Source organism: Giraffa tippelskirchi, chromosome 1, assembly GCF_054371585.1.
Source record: "Giraffa tippelskirchi isolate mGirTip1 chromosome 1, T2T-mGirTip1v1.2.pri, whole genome shotgun sequence".
NCBI lineage: Eukaryota > Metazoa > Chordata > Mammalia > Artiodactyla > Giraffidae > Giraffa > Giraffa tippelskirchi.
In genome coordinates, this window is record NC_137275.1 from 47,876,537 (window position 1) to 47,895,551 (window position 19,015).

Consider the following 19,015-nt stretch of genomic DNA (forward strand, 5'->3'; position numbering starts at 1 on the left):
GACCTTGAACTTTAAATCATTATAACTAGGCCCAAACACACTTTTATTAGTCAAAATAGGAACCATTACAATCAACACACTTCTGCTAACAAGAAATAAGTTTGTTTATTCCTGTAGCATTAAAAAAAAAAAAAATCCATGCTTTGGGATTTGATGACCTCTTGGAAAAGATTTTCTGCATCCTGTTGGTTGTGGAAGCATTTTTCCCAGCAAAAAATTGTCAAGATGCTTGAAGAAGTGGGAGTCATTTGGCGAGAGGCCAGGTGAATATGGCAGATGAGGCAAAACTTGTAGCCCAATTATTCAAGTTTTGAAGTGTTGGTTGTGTGACATGTGGTCAGGCATTGTCGTGGATAAAAACTGGGCCCATTCTGTTGACCAATATAGCTGCAGGCTTTGCAGTTTTCCGTTAATCTCATGGATTTGCTGAGCACACTTCTCAGATGTAATGGTTTCACCAGGATGCAGAAAGCTGTAGTGGGTCAGACAGGCAGCAGACCACCAAATAGTGACCATGACCTTTTTGGGTGCAAGTTTGGCTTTGGGAAGTCTTTGGAGCTTCTTCTCAGTCCAGTCACTGAGCTGGCCATACCCAGTTGTTGTAGAAAATCCACTTTTAATCCCATGTCACAATCTGATTGAGAAATGATTCGTTGTTGCATAGAATAAGAGACAATGAGAGTCCAGAATGCCATTTTTTTTGTTTGGTCAGCTCAGGAGGTACCCGCTTATAGAGGTTTTTCACCTTTCCAATTTGCTTCAAATGCCGAATGACCATAGAATGGCTGACACTGAGTTCTTCAGCAACTTCCTGTGTAGTTGAAAGAGGATCAGTTTTGATGATGGCTCTCAATTAGTCATTGCCACCTTCTGATGGCTGGCCACTACGCTCCTCATCTTCAAGGCTCTCCTTTCCTTTGCCAGACTTCTTGAACCATAACTGCACTCTATGTTCATTAGCAGTTCCTGAGCCAAATGCATTATTGAGGCTGCAAGTTGTAGCCACTGCTTTAGGATCCATTTTAAACTTGAATAAGAAAATCTCTCCAATTTGCTTTTTGTCTACATCATTTCCATAGACTAAAATAAATATAAAATAAACAGCAAGTATCAAGCCATTAGCAAAAAAAAAAAAAATGAAGCAAGAAATGAGCATTAAAATAAAGTATAATACAGTTCAGTTGAGTTCAGTCGTACAGTCGTGTCCGACTCTTTGCGACCCCATGGACTGCAGCACGCCAGGCCTCTCTGTCCATCACCAACTCCCGGAGGTTACTAAAACTCATGTCCATTGAGTCCGTGATGCCATCCAACCGTCTCATCCTCTGTCAAGCCCTTCTCCTCCTGCCTTCAATTTTTCCCAGCTTCAGGGTCTTTTCAAATGAGTTTATTCTTTGCATCAGGTGGCCAAAGTATTGGAGTTTCAGCTTCAGCATCAGTAGTTCCAATGAATATTTGGAACTGATTTCCTTTTGTATCTCCTTGCTGTCCAAGGGACTCTGAAGAATCTCCTCCAACACCAAGTTCAAGAGCACCATTTCTTCAGTGCTCAGCTTTCTTTATAGTCCAGCTCTCACATCCATACATGACTACTGGAAAAACCACAGCTTTGAATAGATGGACCTTTGTTGGCAAAGTAATGTCTCTGCTTTTTAATATGCTGACTAAGTTGGTCCTAACTTTTTCTCCAAAGAGCAAGCATATTTTAATTTCATGGCTGCAGTCACCATCTGCAGTGATTTTGGAGCCCCCCAAAAAATAAAGTCTGTCATTGTTTCCATTGTTTTCCCATCTATTTGCCATGAAGTGATGGGAACAGATGCCATAATCTTAGTTTTCTGAATGTTGAGTTTTATGTCAACGTTTTTACTCTCCTTTTTCACTTTCATCAAGAAGCTCTGTAGTTCCTCTTCACATTCTGCCATAAGGGTAGTGTCATCTACATATCTGAGGTTATTGATATTTCTCTCGGCAATCTTGATTTCAGCTTGTGCTTCATCCAGCCCAATGTTTCTCATTATGTACACTGCACATAAGTTAAATAGGCAGGGTGACAACATACAGCCTTGAGATACTCCTTTCCCGATTTGAAACCAGTCTGTTGTTCTATGTCCAGTTCTAACTGTTGCTTCTTGACCTGAATACATGTTTCTCAAGAGGTAGGTTAGGTGGTCTGGTATTCCCATCTCTTTAACAGTCTGTTGTGATCCACACAGTCAAAGGCTTTGGCATAGTCAATAAAGAGAAGTAGATGTTTTTCTGGAACTCTCTTGCTTTTTTGATGATCCAGCGGATGTTGGCAGTTCGATCTCTGGTTTTTCTGCCTTTTCTAAATCCAGCTTGAACATCTGGAAGTTCATGGTTCACGTATTGCTGAAGCCTGGCTTAGAGAATTTTGAGCATTACATTGCTAGCATGCAAGATGAATGCAATTGCACAGTAGTTTGAGCATTCTTTGACTTTGCCTTTATTTGGGATTGGAATGAAAACTGACCTTTTCCAGTCCTGTGGCCACTGCTGAGTTTTCCAAATTTGCTGGCATATAGAGTGCCGCACTTTTACAGCATCATCTTTTAGGATTTGAAATAGCTCCACTGGAATTCCATCACCCCCACTAGCTTTGTTCATAGTGATGCTTCCTAAGGCCCACTTGACTTCATATTCAGGATGTCTGGCTATAGGTGAGTGATCACACCATTGTGATTATATGGGTTGTGAAGATCTTTTTTGTATAGTTCTTCTGTGTATTCTTGCCACCTCTTCTTAATATCTTCTGCTTCTGTTAGGTCCATACCATGTCTGTACTTTATTGTGCCCATCTTTGCATGAAATATTCCCTTGGTATCTCTAATTTTCTTGAAGAGATGTCTAGTCTTAATCATTCTATTTTTTCCCTCTATTTCTTTGCATTGATCACTGAGGAAGGCTTTCTTATCCCTCCTTTCTATTCTTTGGAACTCTGCATTCAAATGGGTATATCTTTCTTTTTCTCCTTTACCTTTAGCTTCTCTTCTTTTCACAGCTATTTGTAAGACCTCTTTAGACATCCATTTTGCCTTTTTATATTTCTTTTTCTTGGAGATGGTCTTGATCCCTGCTTCCTGTACAACGTTGCAAACCTCTTTCCATAGTTCTTCAGGCACTGTCTATCAGGTCTAATCCCTTGAATCTATTTCTCACTTCCACTGTATAATCGTGAGGGATTTGATTTAGATCATACCTGAATGGTCTAGTGGTTTTTCCCTACTTTCTTCGATTTAAGTCTGAATTTGGTAATAAGGAGTTCATGATCTGAGCCACAGTCAGCTCCAGGTCTTGTTTTTGCTGACTGTATAGAGCTTCTCCATATTTGGCTGCAAAGAATGTAATCAATCTGATTTCGGTATTGACCATCTGGTGATGTCCATGTGTAGAGTCTTCTCTTGTGTTGTTGGAAGAGGGTGTTTGCTATGACCAGTGCATTCTCTTGGCAAAACTGTGTTAGCTTTTGCCCTGCTTCATTCTGTGCTCCAAGGCCAAATTTGCCTGTTACTACATGTATATCTTGACTTCCTACTTTTGCATTCCAGTCCCCTATAATGAAAAGGACATCTTTTTTGGGTGTTAGTTCTAGAAGGTCTTGTAGGTCTTCATAGAAGCATTCACTTTCAGCTTTTTCAGTATTACTGGTTTCGGTATAGACTTGAATTACTGTGATATTGAATGGTTTGCCCTGGAAACAAACAGAGATCATTCTGTTTTTGAGACTGCAACCAAGTACTGCATTTTGGACTCTTTTGTTGACTATGAGGGCTACTCCATTTCTTCTAAGGAATTCTTGCTCACAGTAATAGATATAATGGTCTTCTGAGTTAAATTCACCTATTCCAGTCCATTTTAGTTCGCTGATTCCTAAACTGTCAGTGTTCACTCTTGACATCTCCTGTTTGACCACTTCCAATTTGCCTTGATTCATGGTTATGTATTACACAGCCACACTTATTTAGGAATGTATTCCTATGTCATATGGCAAAGTTCAACAATGCAAAAACTAAAATTATGTTTGCACCAAACTAATGTAAAGCTCTTATTCTCATCATATTTAATGAATCATTTCCAAGTGTATGTATAGCTTTCTTAAAATTTCTAATTCCAGAGTAGTACACTCGTGCCACATCCCACCCCCATGTCTGTCAAACTTGGAAACAATAGCACTATTATAAAAACAATTAAGTATATATCACACTGAAAGTAAGACAAAGGAAATATCAAGAAACTGAAATGAATCCTCCACAAAAGAATAAAGTGGAAGGGAATAGCACCTGTACTTCTTGACTACCATTAGAAAAAGACAGCATGTACAGGTAGCTGATGTCACCTAGTTCTGCTTCAAAGAGCTGCAGTTCAAAAATTTCAGAAGGTGCTACAAAATATGTTGCAATAAACTTAATCACCATATATTTAAGAAAATCCAAGTTTACGAAAGAAGAATAAATTAAACAAGTAGCATTTGCATTTGAAGAAACAGAACAATTAGACTCTGCCTTTACAATTAGTACATTTGTTGTGTTAGAGAAGTAACATGAAGACTTATACTCTTGGAAATAAAAACAAGTGTGTTAAACATCAAAAAGATGAATCTGCTTAAGAGATCAAGTCAATGCATGTAATTTTTAAAATTAATTTTTATTAGTTTTGAAGGAACTATCACAGGAAGTGGTGGTCACTGGGCTTCATTCTCTTTCTTTTTATTCTTCTTCTAAATTCCAAGTATCTTTTTGTATTTTGGTTTTCGTTATTATTTTTGCCTGAAACTTAAATCCTTTTTATTCATTCATTAGGGAATTCCATAAATTCGCATGATTACTTAGTCTCTGAGAGCTATACAGATCCTGGCTCTGTTACTCTGAATTTTGAATGCATAAATAAGCAAAGGCTAAATGTAGCAAATTAGACTCAAATGCTGTAGGTTGAGCATTCTACTTCCTACGACTACAATACAATCATCTAAATCTTTGATGTCAGCCTCAATTTTAGCAGTCATTGTATTTCTCCATTTCTTATACTTTGCTTCTTCTGCAGTCTCCTTATGCAGGTAAGTTACAAAACAGACTCCACTTCAGACTAATTCTCACCTATGGGCTTGGGAAATCTCTATTTTCCTAGCTCAACTGCCCTGCATGCCTTCTTCTGGATAGTATTAAATCATCTTGTGGAATCCATATTCAGTACAGACTTTGGTGCCTGGTCCCCTGTATCCTCCATTCGTACCGCATCTCAATGCAAATGATATCTTCTTCAGTATCGCTCATCCATTTAATCATACCCTCACACAGTCACCTGTGGGCCTAGTAGTTACCCCAACTCGCTCCTTTCCAAAAAAGTATTCATTAAAACTTCCCCTTTTCCAGCCCCTATGTTTGCCTCTCCAGACTATTCATTTAACCATTTCCACAAAAACTGTTTTTTTTCTTTGACCTTATTGGAAATTTAAACTCTGACTTCTCATTTTTCTAATTAGCTATCATTGCTTCCCTTCTTTACTTCCTTCTGTTTCAGTTTAGATTGCATATTCCTCTATCTCGTTCATGCTCCTTCAAACCTGAAACTTTCCTACATCCTACAACAATTCCAACCATTCTCTGCATCTCCACCTGGGCAAATGAGCATTGCCAAAGGAATTTACACATCTAGATTGAAATGATACTATTGTCGATTTTTTTCACCAATAAACTGCTTAAACTTCAAAGAATAGTCTCCTATTCAGCCAATTGTCTTACATTCCACAATAACAATTTCAGATCTTTCTATTCCACCCAGACTTCCAGTCTCTTTTGCTTCACCACAATCAGCAGAGTTACAGAAGTCTCTTACTTCCTATAGAAAATAAAAGTCAGAATTTTGGAACTCCTTCAACCTCCCACCACTAAACATAAATACCTCCCTGAATCCTCAGCCATCCTCCTTTTTCCCATGTTTAAAATAGAGGAAACATTTTTTCTCAAGAGCTGCCTAGAACTTTCATTTTCTTTATATTTCCTGATTCTTTAACCCACTCCAGTCCAATGTATTGAGTTGAAATTGATAGAGACACCTGTGTAAAACTCTGCTGCCTAAGGAAACCTGGGGGATCCCAATTCACTATGCTAATTTTTTCAGCAGTATGAGCCTTTGCTTTATTATATTCTAACATCTCTTTACTACTCAGCCTTGTCACTTGGCCCTTTTTTCCTTCAAGACCTAAGTATTTTCCTCTTCTTTCCTCAGTCTGCGTACATGTTAAGTTGCTCTAGTCATGTCTGATTCTTTGTGACGCTATGAACTGTAGCCGTCCAGGCTCCTCTGTCCATAGGTCTCTCCATACGAGAATACAGGAATGGGTTTCCATCTCCTTCTCCAAGGGGTCTTCAAGACCCCGGGATCAAACATGCATCTCTTACATCTCCTGTATTGGCAGGCAGATTCTTTACCACTAGCACAACCTAATCGCCTCATATGATCTCATATATTTCCAAGACTTCAATCAATATCCACAAAATGAACATTTCATATTTATATATCTAGCCAAGACCTTTTTCTGAGTTATAGATCCTACAATTATTTGCTTATTTGACATTTACACTTAGATTTTTTGGAAACACTTCAAGTTTCATGTGGTCAAAACTGAGCTCAATGCTTCTTATTTTCCACATTCTCCTGTTACCTCCAAACAGGTCCTCAAGTCAGAACTGTAGAAGTCTTTGTTGATACTGGTTCCTAAAAGAAAATTATCATGTCCAATCTGTTTTACTTCCCTTTTCACTGGAAGTCATCATGTCTTCCCATTTCCACTTTTCTCATGTATCTTCTGAATTACTACAACAGCCTTCAACTGGTCGACCTTCATTCACATATTTGTTCAATTAATGAGTTAGTAATTGAAAGAATGAATGAGTTCCAATTATCCCTGTTGAAACAGTTTACTCCCCACCTAGAAATTAACTCCTACTCTATGATCCGGGACCAATTTATTTTTTTGGATGCTTAACAGATATTATCGCCTTAGGTCCTCCTTTTTCCAATACTATATATCTCTTGGGACTCCTTCTGGATTGATTCAGGAATTTCTCTCTCATAACTTCACACAGTATTACAGTATGAGACATAGGCATTGAAATCTCTATAGCACTAGGATGGGGGCATTCAGTACTTGTCCAGGTCCACCACTCTAAGCTTTAGGATACAGTCCATGGGGTCACAAAGAGTTGGTCTTTACTGAAGCGATTTAGCATACACACATGCCTTCTTATTTCAGAGAAATGAGTTTCAACACCAAGATTAGAGAATAGGTCCAGTGGAAACTGTTTAAGCAAATAATGTCCTCTACATAAGTGTTATTTTCTCATCACTTCCAGGGATTTTCTACATAGGTATATGGAACTGATAATTTACTTTTCTTTTCTATGGAGATAACTGATACTCTTGGTAGAACATGATTCTGCAATTTGGGGATTTGGGATTTGTGTATCTCTGACAATTTGGAATTTATAAAAAATCTTCTCCTTATCCATGCCTAGCTTCTATAGCTGTCTAATTTTTTTCCATCTTGATTGGAGTATGCTGTCCTGAGGCAATTCTTAAGACAAGGGGCCTGCTTACCCAGTCCTCCCTCCCTCTGATAAATGGAGTCATCTCTGAGACCCACTGTTGGCGTTGTGTCTGTGATACCTGCTGGACATTTTCTCCACTAAACTCCTGGGGCTGCCTTTATATTCCACTGTCCTGCTTGAGTTGTCTGCTTTTATTTACTGCTGGAAGCTTGCTTCAAACATTTTTCTGGACCTGGGAATTTTAACATTATTCCTTTCATACTGAGCCTAGGTTCCAACATGAAGAGCCAAGGCATTTTGCCTTTGTTTATTTCGATCTGATTAAAAAGATAATACTTTCCCAATACATAAAACTGTAAGGTCTAGAAAAGCATTCTATCACAAGTCACACAACATGAATATACACATAAACTCACAGTCGCTTGTTAAAGGACTAGCATTGAACTGAAGTCAAAATATTAAAATCTTGAATTTTAAGATTTTTGAATCACCTGATGCTTTGATATGCTTCGAATATACTGATACACAGTCTGACATGTCTTTATTATAGCTGTATATTGATCAAATGAATACTATGGAAGTAATTAAATCAGCGAAGGGGAATAAAAGAACTCACTTGGTAACCTAGTTAATAGATGGATTATAAAATTATCACAAATATCACTCATGTATTATCTTATTTAAATATTTTTCAACTTTGTGTTCTTTCATTTTTCACTAAGTACAAAAAAAAATCTATATCTTACAAAGATGGGCTTAATAGAATACATGTCAGTAGAGTTCAAAGTTTAAGATGCATGTAAAACAGAATAATAAAATTCAAGTGAAAAAACACAGTTCAATATATAATCAGTTCAATTCAGTTCAGTAGCTCAGTCTTGTCTGACTCTTTATGACCCATGGACTTTTCAGTATGCTAGGCTTCTTTGTCCATCACCAACTCCCTGAGCCTATTCAAAATCATGTTCATTGAGTCGGTGATACCACCCAGCCATCTCATTCTCGGTCGTCCCCTTCTCCTCCCACCTTCAACCTTTCCCAGCATCAAATGAGTCAGTTCTTTACACCAGGTGGCTAAATTATTGGAGTTTCAGCTTCAGCATCAGTCCTTCTGATGAATATTCAGGATTGATTTCCTTTAGGAATGACAGGTTGGATCTCCTTGCAGTCCAAGGGACTCTCAAGAGCCTTCTCCAACACCACAGTCCAAAAGCATCAATTTTTCAGCACTCAGCTTTCTTTATGGTCCAACTCTCACATCCATACATGACTACTGGAAAAACCATACCTTTGACTAGACGGACCTTTGTTGGCAAAGTAATGTCTCTGCTTTTTAATACACAGTCTAGGTTTGTCGTAGCTTTTCTTCAAAGGAGCAACCGTCTTTTAATTTCATGGCTGCAGTCACCATCTGCAGTGATTTTGGAGCCCCCCAAAATAAAGTCTGTAACTGTTTCTATTGTTTCCCCATCTATTTGCCATGAAGTGATGGGAACAGATACCATGATCTTAGTTTTCTGAATGTGAGTTTTAAGCCAACTTTTTCACTCTTCTCTTTCACTTTCATCAAGAGGCTCTTTAGTTCTTCTTTGCTTTCTGCCACAAGGGTGGTGTCATCTGCATAACTGAGGTTATTGATATTTCTCCCAGCAATCTTGATTTCAGCTGGCATTTCGCATGATGTTCTCTGCATATAAGTTAAATAAGCAGGGTGACAATATACAGCCTTGACATACTCCTTTCCTGAGTTGGACCAGTCTGTTGTTCCATGTCCAGTTCTAACTGTTGATTCTTGACCTGCATACAGATTTCTCAGGAGGCAGGTCAGGTGGTCTGGTATTCCCATCTCTTGAAGAATTTCCCACAGTTTGTTGTGATCCACACAGTCAAAGGCTTTGGCATCAGTCAATAAAGAGAGGTAGATGTTTTTCTGGAACTCTCTTGCTTTTTCGATGATTCAGCAGATGTTTCCAATTTGATCTGTGATTCCTCTACTTTTTCTAAATCCAGGTTGAACACCTGGAAGTTCACGGTTCACATACTATTGAAGCCTGGCTTGGAGAATTTTGAGCATTACATTGCCAGCATGTGAGATGAGTGCAATTGTGCGGTAGTTTGAGCATTCTTTGGCATTGCCTTTCTTCGGGATTGGAATGAAAACTGACCTTTTCCAGTCCTGTGGCCACTGCTGAGTTTTCCAGATTTGCTGGCATATTGAGTGCAGCACTTTCAAAGCATCATATTTTAGTATTTGAAATAGCTCACCTGGAATTCCATCACCTCCACTAGCTTTGTTCACACTGATGCTTCCTAAGGCCCACTTGACTTCGCATTCCAGATATCTGGCTCTAGGTAAGTGATCACATCATCGTGGTCATCTGGGCCATGAAGATCTTTTTTTAATAGGTCTTCTGTGTATTCTTGCTACCTCTTGTTAATATCTTCTGCTTCTGTTAGGTCCATACCATTTCTGTCCTTTATTGTGCTCATCTTTGCATGAAATGTTCCCTTGGTATCTCTAACTTTCTTGAAGAGTTCTCTAGTCTTTCCCATTTGATTGTTTTCCTCTATTTCTTTGCACTGATCACTGAGGAAGGCTTTTTAATCTCTTCTTCCTAGTCGTTGGAACTGTGCATTCAAATAGGTATATCTTTCCTTTTCTCCTTTGCCTTTAGCTTCTCTTCTTTTCTCAGCTATTGTAAGACCCCCTCAGACAACCATTTTGCCTTTTTGCATTTCTTTTTCTTGGGGATGGTCTTGATCACTGCCTCCTGTACAATGTTACAAACCTCCGAACATAGATCCTCAGGCATTCTGTCTATCAGATCTAATCTCTTAAATCTATTTCTTACTTCCTCTGTATAGCCATAAGGGATTTAATTTAGGTCATATCTAAGTGTTCTAGTGGTTTTCCCTAATTTCTTCAATTTAAGTATGAATTTGGCAATAAGGAGTTCTTGATCTGAGCTACAGTCAGCTCCAGGTCTTCTTTTTGCTGACTGTATAGCACGTCTCCATATTTGGCTGCAAAGAATATAATCAATGTGATTTCTGTATTGACCATCTGATGATGTCCATGCTAGAGTCTTCTCCTGTGTTGTTGGAAGAGGGTATTTGCTATGACCAGTGCATTCTCTTGGCAAAACTGTGTTAGCCTTTGACCTGCTTCATTTGGTACTCCAAGGCCAGATTTGCCTGTTACTCCAGGTATTTCTTGACTTCTTACTTTTGCATTCCAGTCCCCAGTAATGAAGAGGACATCTTTTTTGGTTGTTAGTTCTAGAATGAAAACCACAATCTCAGAAAACTAACCATTATATAATATACAAATTCAAATTATTCAAGGTACTATATGTGAATCTAGCCAACATGTTGATATTATATTTTTATTTAAAGTACAAAAGGATGTTTTAAGTGATTCAATGGGTATGGTGTCATTTTAGACAGAAATTTATGCGAAAATGAAATATTTAGTATTGGAAAATTTACTTAAGGCCAAAGTTTATTTACTGAAAATATGTTGATTTTCTTTTCAGTACTGTCACATTCCTTAACTAACATGGCAGAAAAATTACTGGTTTATTTCCTGCATTTTCTTATAGAGTGGGTAGCCTATCCCTTCTTCAGTGGATCTTCCCGACCCAGGAATCAAACCAGTGTCTCCTGCATTGAAGGCAGATTCTTACCAATTGAGCTATCAGGGAAGCACTTCTTGTAGAATAGAGAATCCAATTTTTTTCCTACAAGACTAGATCACAAGTAGGTATCAGAGTCTAAGTGATGAAAGGTCTGCTTCCTAATAGAAGTAGCATATATTTCAGCAATCTCTCTTTTACTGTATTTTTCTTCCAAGATCCAGCTTCCTCACTACATTTTCTGGAACACTTTACTACTTATCTGCCCTGCTAAAAAATGACTCACCTATTTCTTGGGGTAAGTTATATTGCCTTTCTTACTTCATTGAAGAGAATAACTAAACAGTGAGTAAAATATTTCAAATGGAGCTTTCAACTTGAACACTGCTTTGGAATTATGCCAGGTCTTTCTGAGTGTTAACTGTCCTACTAATGGTTGTTTAATTCTTTAAACTGCAGTTTGAGTTCTAGCTATTTTAGACCCACAGATAGAAAACTTCAGATTTCACAGGAATTTGGAGAACTGATTTTTCATGCTAATATGATGTGCTATATCCTAGAAAAGGAAATAAGTTAATTATCATGTGTAGTTTAATAAAACTCAAAGAAGAGAAAGGGAATGATTAACGATGTTTACACAGAAACGTCTTATAACAGTCATTAAAAATGTAGTTTGATCCTTAATTTCTTCAGCAGTTTAATTTGCCTTATCTTGCTTCCAGTCACCAGAAGAGTAATGTCTAATCCACTGCAGTTGTCTTTAGGACCAAGTTTAGTGATGGGGAGGAAACAAGACTTCTGTCATATTCCCTGGGAATCTCAGAACAGCTTCATTTGAATTCAGTCACGGTTCCAATTTCATTTTATTTCTTTAAGACATAGAGTAAAATATAAAATGGGGCCATGCTTCTCTCTCAATGGAATTTTTAACAGATAGTTTAAATACCACACTAATTTTGTGTTTTCTTTCTACCCTTGGAGGAACGACCTAAGAACAGGGAAGAATATGTAACTTGATCTCATTAAACCCTGGAAAAGGGCTTGCCATTGACCTCAGCTTTTTTCTTCTTCTTTTTTTTTGGCTCTCTGCCTCTGTGGGATCAGAGTAGAGAGGTGCCAGCATAAAATATGACTTCAGACTTCATTTTCTTTAATGGCTTAATTTCCCGATTTTAAAAAGTAACCAAAATGCTAAAATAAAATTTTAAAAATGTGCTGACCAAGATTTGTAGCATGTTTAGCAAACTTTTAATTGATGTATGATAGCATATTAAAGATGCTGAGTACATAACCCTGCATATTTCCTTTTTCATAATGATAATATTAAACTTAAGTCTGACAGGGCATTCCCTTTCAAAAGCACTCGGTGTGAACCTCACCTCTTCCCAGCAACTCCACACAGAGCAAGCTGTTTTTCTACATATCAGCTGATTACCTAACAGGCTACATATTTAAGTAGGGTGCCCATGTGGTTTATTGCTCAAATAGAGACACTTTGGAAAGGAAAATGGGATGCTATTAATAATTAAACCAGATATAAATAATGTCTCGAGAAAGGCAAGACTTGAAATGACACTAGAAATTGGAACAAAGATAGGACAAATAAATGACTGAACTTAGATTTTGGTAAGTGAAACTTGACTTTTAAGATTACCAGAACTCTGTAGAGATTAGCAACACGAAGCTCCAATTTTACCATTCAATGCTTTCAACTAATAAAAACTGTATTCTGATGTTGTCAAGCAATATATCATACTTTCACTTGACACTTACAAGTTTTTCCTTGCTCTTTTCCAAAATATTTCTTTGTTTTGTTTGTTTTAAATCAGGATTATGGAAGTGTCATTTACATACAGGAAAATATATGCTTTTTAGGTACACAGTTGCATGAATTTTCCCACCAGCATCGTCAAGCTATACAACACATCCATCACCCAAAGAATTTCTTTATGCCCCTTTGTAATCACTTTCTTTTGCCTAAAGTCAGAGACTGACAACTACTTAGCTATATCTTTTCTAGAATGTCATAGAAATGAAATTATATAGTATGCAACTTTTTGAGTCAGGCTTTTTCTGTTTATATAATGCATTTAAGATTTATCTATATTGCATGGATCAGTAGTTTGCTGCTTTTTATTGGTTTTTTTTTTGCTAAGTGGTACTCCACTGTATGGTCTTCCCTGGTGACTCAGCTGTAAAGTATCTGCCTGCAATGTAAGAGACATAGGTGATGTGGGTTCGATCCTTCGGGAGGGAAGATCCTCTAGAGGAGGGCATGGAAACCCACTCCAGTATTCTTCCTGGAGAATCTCATGGACAGAGGAGCCTGGCATCCACAGAGTCGCAGAGTCGTACATGACTGAAGCAACTGAACGTGCACATGTGCGCTCCACCATTTAGTGTTACAGTTCATCCATTCACCAACTGTAGTGCATTTGTGTTTTGGGTAATTATGATTACAACCACTATAACTTTACATACAGATCATTGAGTGCACATTGTTTTCATGATCTCAGAGAAATACTTAGGAGTAGAACCATTGGGTTGGATGGTAAGTGTATACTTACTTATACAAGAAGCTACCAATTTGTTTTCCAAAGTGACTATTTTGTGTTTCATTCCCACCAGCAATGTATGAAAATCACAGTTTTTCTCTACCTTCACAGCAACTGATACTGCCATTAAATTTTTTTTAATCCATTCTTATAGATGTATAGTGGGTTTCCCTGGTGGCTCAGATGGTAAAGAATCTGCCTGCAATGGTGGAGACCTGGGTTCAATCCCTGGGTCAGGAAGATACCCTGGAGAAGGGAATGGCAACCCACTCCAGTATTCTTGCCTGGAGAACACCATGAACAGAGGCTACAGTCTATGGAGTTGCAAAGACTCAGACATGACTGAGCTACTGACACTTTCACTTTCATAGATGTGTGGTAGTACCTTATCATGGTTTTACCTTGTTTTCCCTATTGGTAATAATGTTGAGCATCTTTGCATGTGCTTGCCTATCATCTATATATTTTCTTTTGCATCTGTCCAAAATTTTGCCTATTTTCAATTGTGACCTTGTTTTCTTATTGTTGAATTAAGAGATTCTTCATGTATTTTGGACACCAATCTTTTATAAAACATGTTTTGCAAATATTTTCTTCAAGTCTGTGGTTTGTCTTTTTATTTTCTTAATAATGCCTTTCGAAGGGCAAGAAAGTTAGGTTTGTTGCATCTAATTTATCTTTTCTTTTTTTATGATTCATGCTGTGGTGTCCTATCTGTGAAATCTTTGGTTTAAACCCAAGATTGAAAACAGTTCTCTCATTTCTCAAGAAACTTTGGGTTTTATGTTTTACTTTTTTGTCTATTTTACAGTTTGTGTTAATTTTTGTATCAGGTACACAGTATGAGTTGAAGTGAGTTGTTTATTTTGAATGCCCAATTATTCCAGCATCATTTGTTGAAAATACCACATTTTCTGCATTTAGTTGCCTTGGAATCTTTATTAATTGACCATATATGTGAGTATCTATTTTTTGAACCCCTCTGTTCTTTTGATATATGAGTTTATGCTTTTGCTACTCTCTTACTTATAGCCTTATCCAGTCTAAAATAATAGCCATCTTCCTCAGCATCACATCTGTTCTGCTGCATAGTCGTTTGGTTTTCCTCAGAGTGTATTACAAAATGACATTATATATATATTTCACCAAGCAATGTGAAATGTGTTTATTTTTAACATGATTTCTGTGTGTCAGAAGAAAGAGAGTAATTTTTTTCACAAATGGAACTGATTACGAAAAACAATGACAAAACAAACTGGTATTTAGTGTGAATCCATGGGAACCAAAATTTCAACTCCAGTCAAAAAGTTTGTTACAATCTCTTTTAGCTTTGCATCTGACCCTTCTGAGCTCTTTTCCTTCAGTCCAAGTCCAACTGGACTGGGTGTTGTCAGACAGCATGAATCAAGAAAGCACTCTCAAACACTGAGATCTTGCCAGACTCCAGTCTATGAAGATACATCTGTACCAGTAGAGATGACAGTCACTTATTCTTGACCAGCCATGGGAAGATACTGTGTTGGTTTCAGGAACTCACGACACACTGGGACCCAAGACTTGTGAGTGACAGCATCAAAGACTGAAATGAAATGGGCAAAAGTAGTGACTTCATTGATACTGATGCAATCTGTGATGTTTACTACCTGTTTCATATCCCTGATTTGGGCAGCAGACTCAATATATACAACAGACAAACCAACATTAGTGAAAGCATGGATACCTTTGAGGAACAATTATGTCTCACTCACAAGAACTGAATTAAAGGTTAGAATTTTCTTGTGCACATTGATGTACTCTGATCCTGGGACAGATGCTTAAAAGGGTCCAGAATTAAAGAAACCAGGCACAATTCTTGGTCAAATTCATAGGATTAAAACCTTATTTTAAAAATGTATAGGAGGTTCCCTGGTGGCTCAGTGGTAAAATGTCCGTCTGCCAGCGCTGGAGATATGGGTTCCATCCCTGATTCGATCCCAGGAGGATCCCACATGCCACAGAACAACCAAAGTCCATGACCCACAATTATTGAGCCTGTGCTCTAGAGCACGGGAACTGCAACTACCAAGCCCATGTGCCACAATTACTGAAGCCTGCACTCCTAGAGCCCGTGCTCTGCAACAAGAGCAGCCACTGCAACTAGAAACCCACAGACAGCACCTAGAGAGTAGCCCCTGCTAGCGGCAGCTAAAAAAAAAGGCCTCAACCCCCTCACAGACAAAAAGACCCAGTGCAACCAAAAATCGATCAATAATTAAAATTATAAAAAAAAATCAGTCTGCCTTTTAAAAGAAATAAATAAATTGTAGAACAGCAATAAACCATCAGCTGGCATATGAATCTAATGAGTCCCTTTTCTGTATAATTAATTTCCAACATTTTAAATTTTCTTCATTTTGCTCCTTATTGGTGAAGCTGTGTCAATTTCTTTGCTGTATTCATGAAATCCTTTATGCAATATATAATAGATTAAACAGTTTTATATAAAGCAAATTATAGAAATTGACATATATATATAAATTATTTATTTAATTGTTTATTTTTGGTCATGTTCTGTGGCATATGGGATCTTAGTTCTCTGAGCAAGGGCTGAACCTGTGTCCCCTGCAGTGGAAGTATGAAATCTTAATCACTGGACCGCCAGAAAAGTTCCAATGATTGAATTTTTACTTTAATATTATACTTTTTCCCAAGTGTTATTAAAAAAATCACAAAAATAAATATGTTCATGCAAAAATTCTTTTTTGACATGTTATTTTATTCTTACAAATATTTAAAAGTAGATAGATTAAAAGTTAAATACATTTTAAGGCTGGACATATTTTACCCAGACTACTTTCCCAAGCAGCTGTGTTTCACTGTTTTTTCATCAACAGTGAGTAGGAATACCTATTTCACAGCTCTGAATAATATCATACTTTAAAAAATGTTAAAGTGATGAGGAAAAGAAATTCCTGATAATTATTTTCACTGATATATTTCATTATTACTGAAGATGAATATTTTTTCATATGCTTATTAGCCTTTTGCATTTTTTCTCTTGTAAATAGTCTATTTATATCCATTGTGCCCCTCCCCATTTTTTTCTTTCTATTGAACACTATCTCCTTAAAATGCCCCTGCCTTGGTTTCCATAAAATCACTTTTATTGATTTTTCCCCCCAGTTCTAGAAAATTACTTGTTACTTGTCAAACTCTGCAAGATTGGCCTTCCCAGGGGTCAGCAGTACTTGTGATATTTTGTATATGTTGGATCTGAGAGAGCATACTTGAATATGAGCCAAAATTTTCTCCCAAACTCACCTTCCACATTTCCCTGGAACATGATACCTCCTCAAATTTCAACATCTCAGGAAGAATTCATATTTTATAACAGGAATGCATTTGAGTTTCAGTAATGACATTCAAAAAGCAGAGCTTTTTGATTTGAGAGAATTGGGATTTTAGAATTGAAAGTGCTTCAAATTCTAAAATTTACTTGTCAGTCATTAAGACTTTAGGAATCAGAGTGCAATGTGCATGCCATGAACTGTGCTGTGCTCAGTCACTCAGTCGTCTCCGACTCTTTGCGACCTCATGGATTATACCCTGTCAGGCTCCTCTGTCCTTGGGAATTCTACAAGCAAGAATTCGGAAGTGGGTTGCCATGCCCTCTTCCAGGGGAGCTTCCCCACCCAGGGATTGAACTCAGGTCTCTCACATTGCAGGCAGATTCTTTACTGTCTGAGCCACCAGGGAAGTCCCTGGAATGAACGGTGAATAGCAAAGGGACAGGATAACATTGGCCAGGCTGCCTGAAATGGGAAGCAGAGACATGAAGGACAGGGAACCTTGCTGCTGTATGACTCTCAGAGGGGTCCTGTACCCTTTCTCCCTCTGATGAGGGCACAATGAAGCTGTAAATAATGTTGAAGAATCTGAGACTGAAGGAAATGTGTTCCTCACTTTCCACGGTGTGTGTGCATGCTAAGTCACTTTAATCATGTCCAACTCTTTGTGACAACATGGGCTGTAGCCCTCCAGGCTCCTCTGTCCATGAGATTCTCCAAGCAAGAATACTGGAGAGCATTGCCATGCCCTCCTCCAGGAGATCTTCCCAATCCAGGGATCAAACCTGAGTCTCATGTCTCCTGCATTGACAGGTGTATTCTTTACCACTAGTGCCACCTGCGAAGCCCAAGGGTTAGCTGAGAACAAAGCCAAAATTAAAATTCTTGGCCAAATGATGCATTGTACCAGGAGAGCATCAGTGGTTACCTTAAACCCCACAGAATTCTGCTCACTTCAAACTTTTGGAGGGAACAGCAGAAATATCTCCTACCCTGAAATACGGTACAGACATCAGTGGTGGGGGAGAGAGAGACTAAAAGCACATGCTAGACCATCTTGGGCTTCTCAGGTGGCTCAGATAGTAAAGAATCTGCCTTTCAATGCAGGAGATGCAGGAGATATGGGTTTGGTCCCTGGGTTGGGAAGATCCCCTGGAGAAGGGCATAGAAACCCACTTCAGTATTCTTGCCTGGATAATCCCATGGACAGAGGAGCCTGGCAGGCTACAGTCCATGGGGTTACAAAGAGTCAGATATGACTGAGCAACTACTAAGCAATAGGCTAGACCATCTTAATGATGTTGTAGCCATCTCTCCTAGATTGCCTTTTCTAACATTCCCAATCTGATTTCCTGCCCATACTTAGATAATAGCACTTACATTTTTATTTCAATGATTGTTCTTATTTGCTGTACCCTAAGCTCATTGAAAACAGAGCTGAATTTCACTCATTTTTTTAATCCACCATGATTTAGATCGTGTCTATTACATAAGGGTTTCCCCAATGCCTCAGTGTATAAAGAAGCTTCCCACAATGCAGGATACACAGGAGATGCAGGTTGGATACTTGGGTCAGGAAGATCCCCTGGAGGAAATAGGGCAACCCACTCTGATATTCTTGCCTGAAAAATCGCATGGACAGAGAGGAGCCTGGGGTGCTACAGTCCAAAGGATGATAAAGAGTTGGACACAACTAAGTGACTGAGCACAAATACATTAAAACATAGAAGGCATTTGAAGAGGTAATCTCTTAAGAGATTACCTGAGATTACTCCAGTGCAGTTTTCAGGTAAGCTTTTAAGGGGAAGGGACCTCTGAGTTGACTTCTTTCTCCTTCATGACCAGCTTTCAAGGTTCTAACCTGCCTGACTGGTAGAGACAGATTGGGAGGCAAGAAGCAGAGGATGTGTTCACCCCTTTTGGCTTCAGCT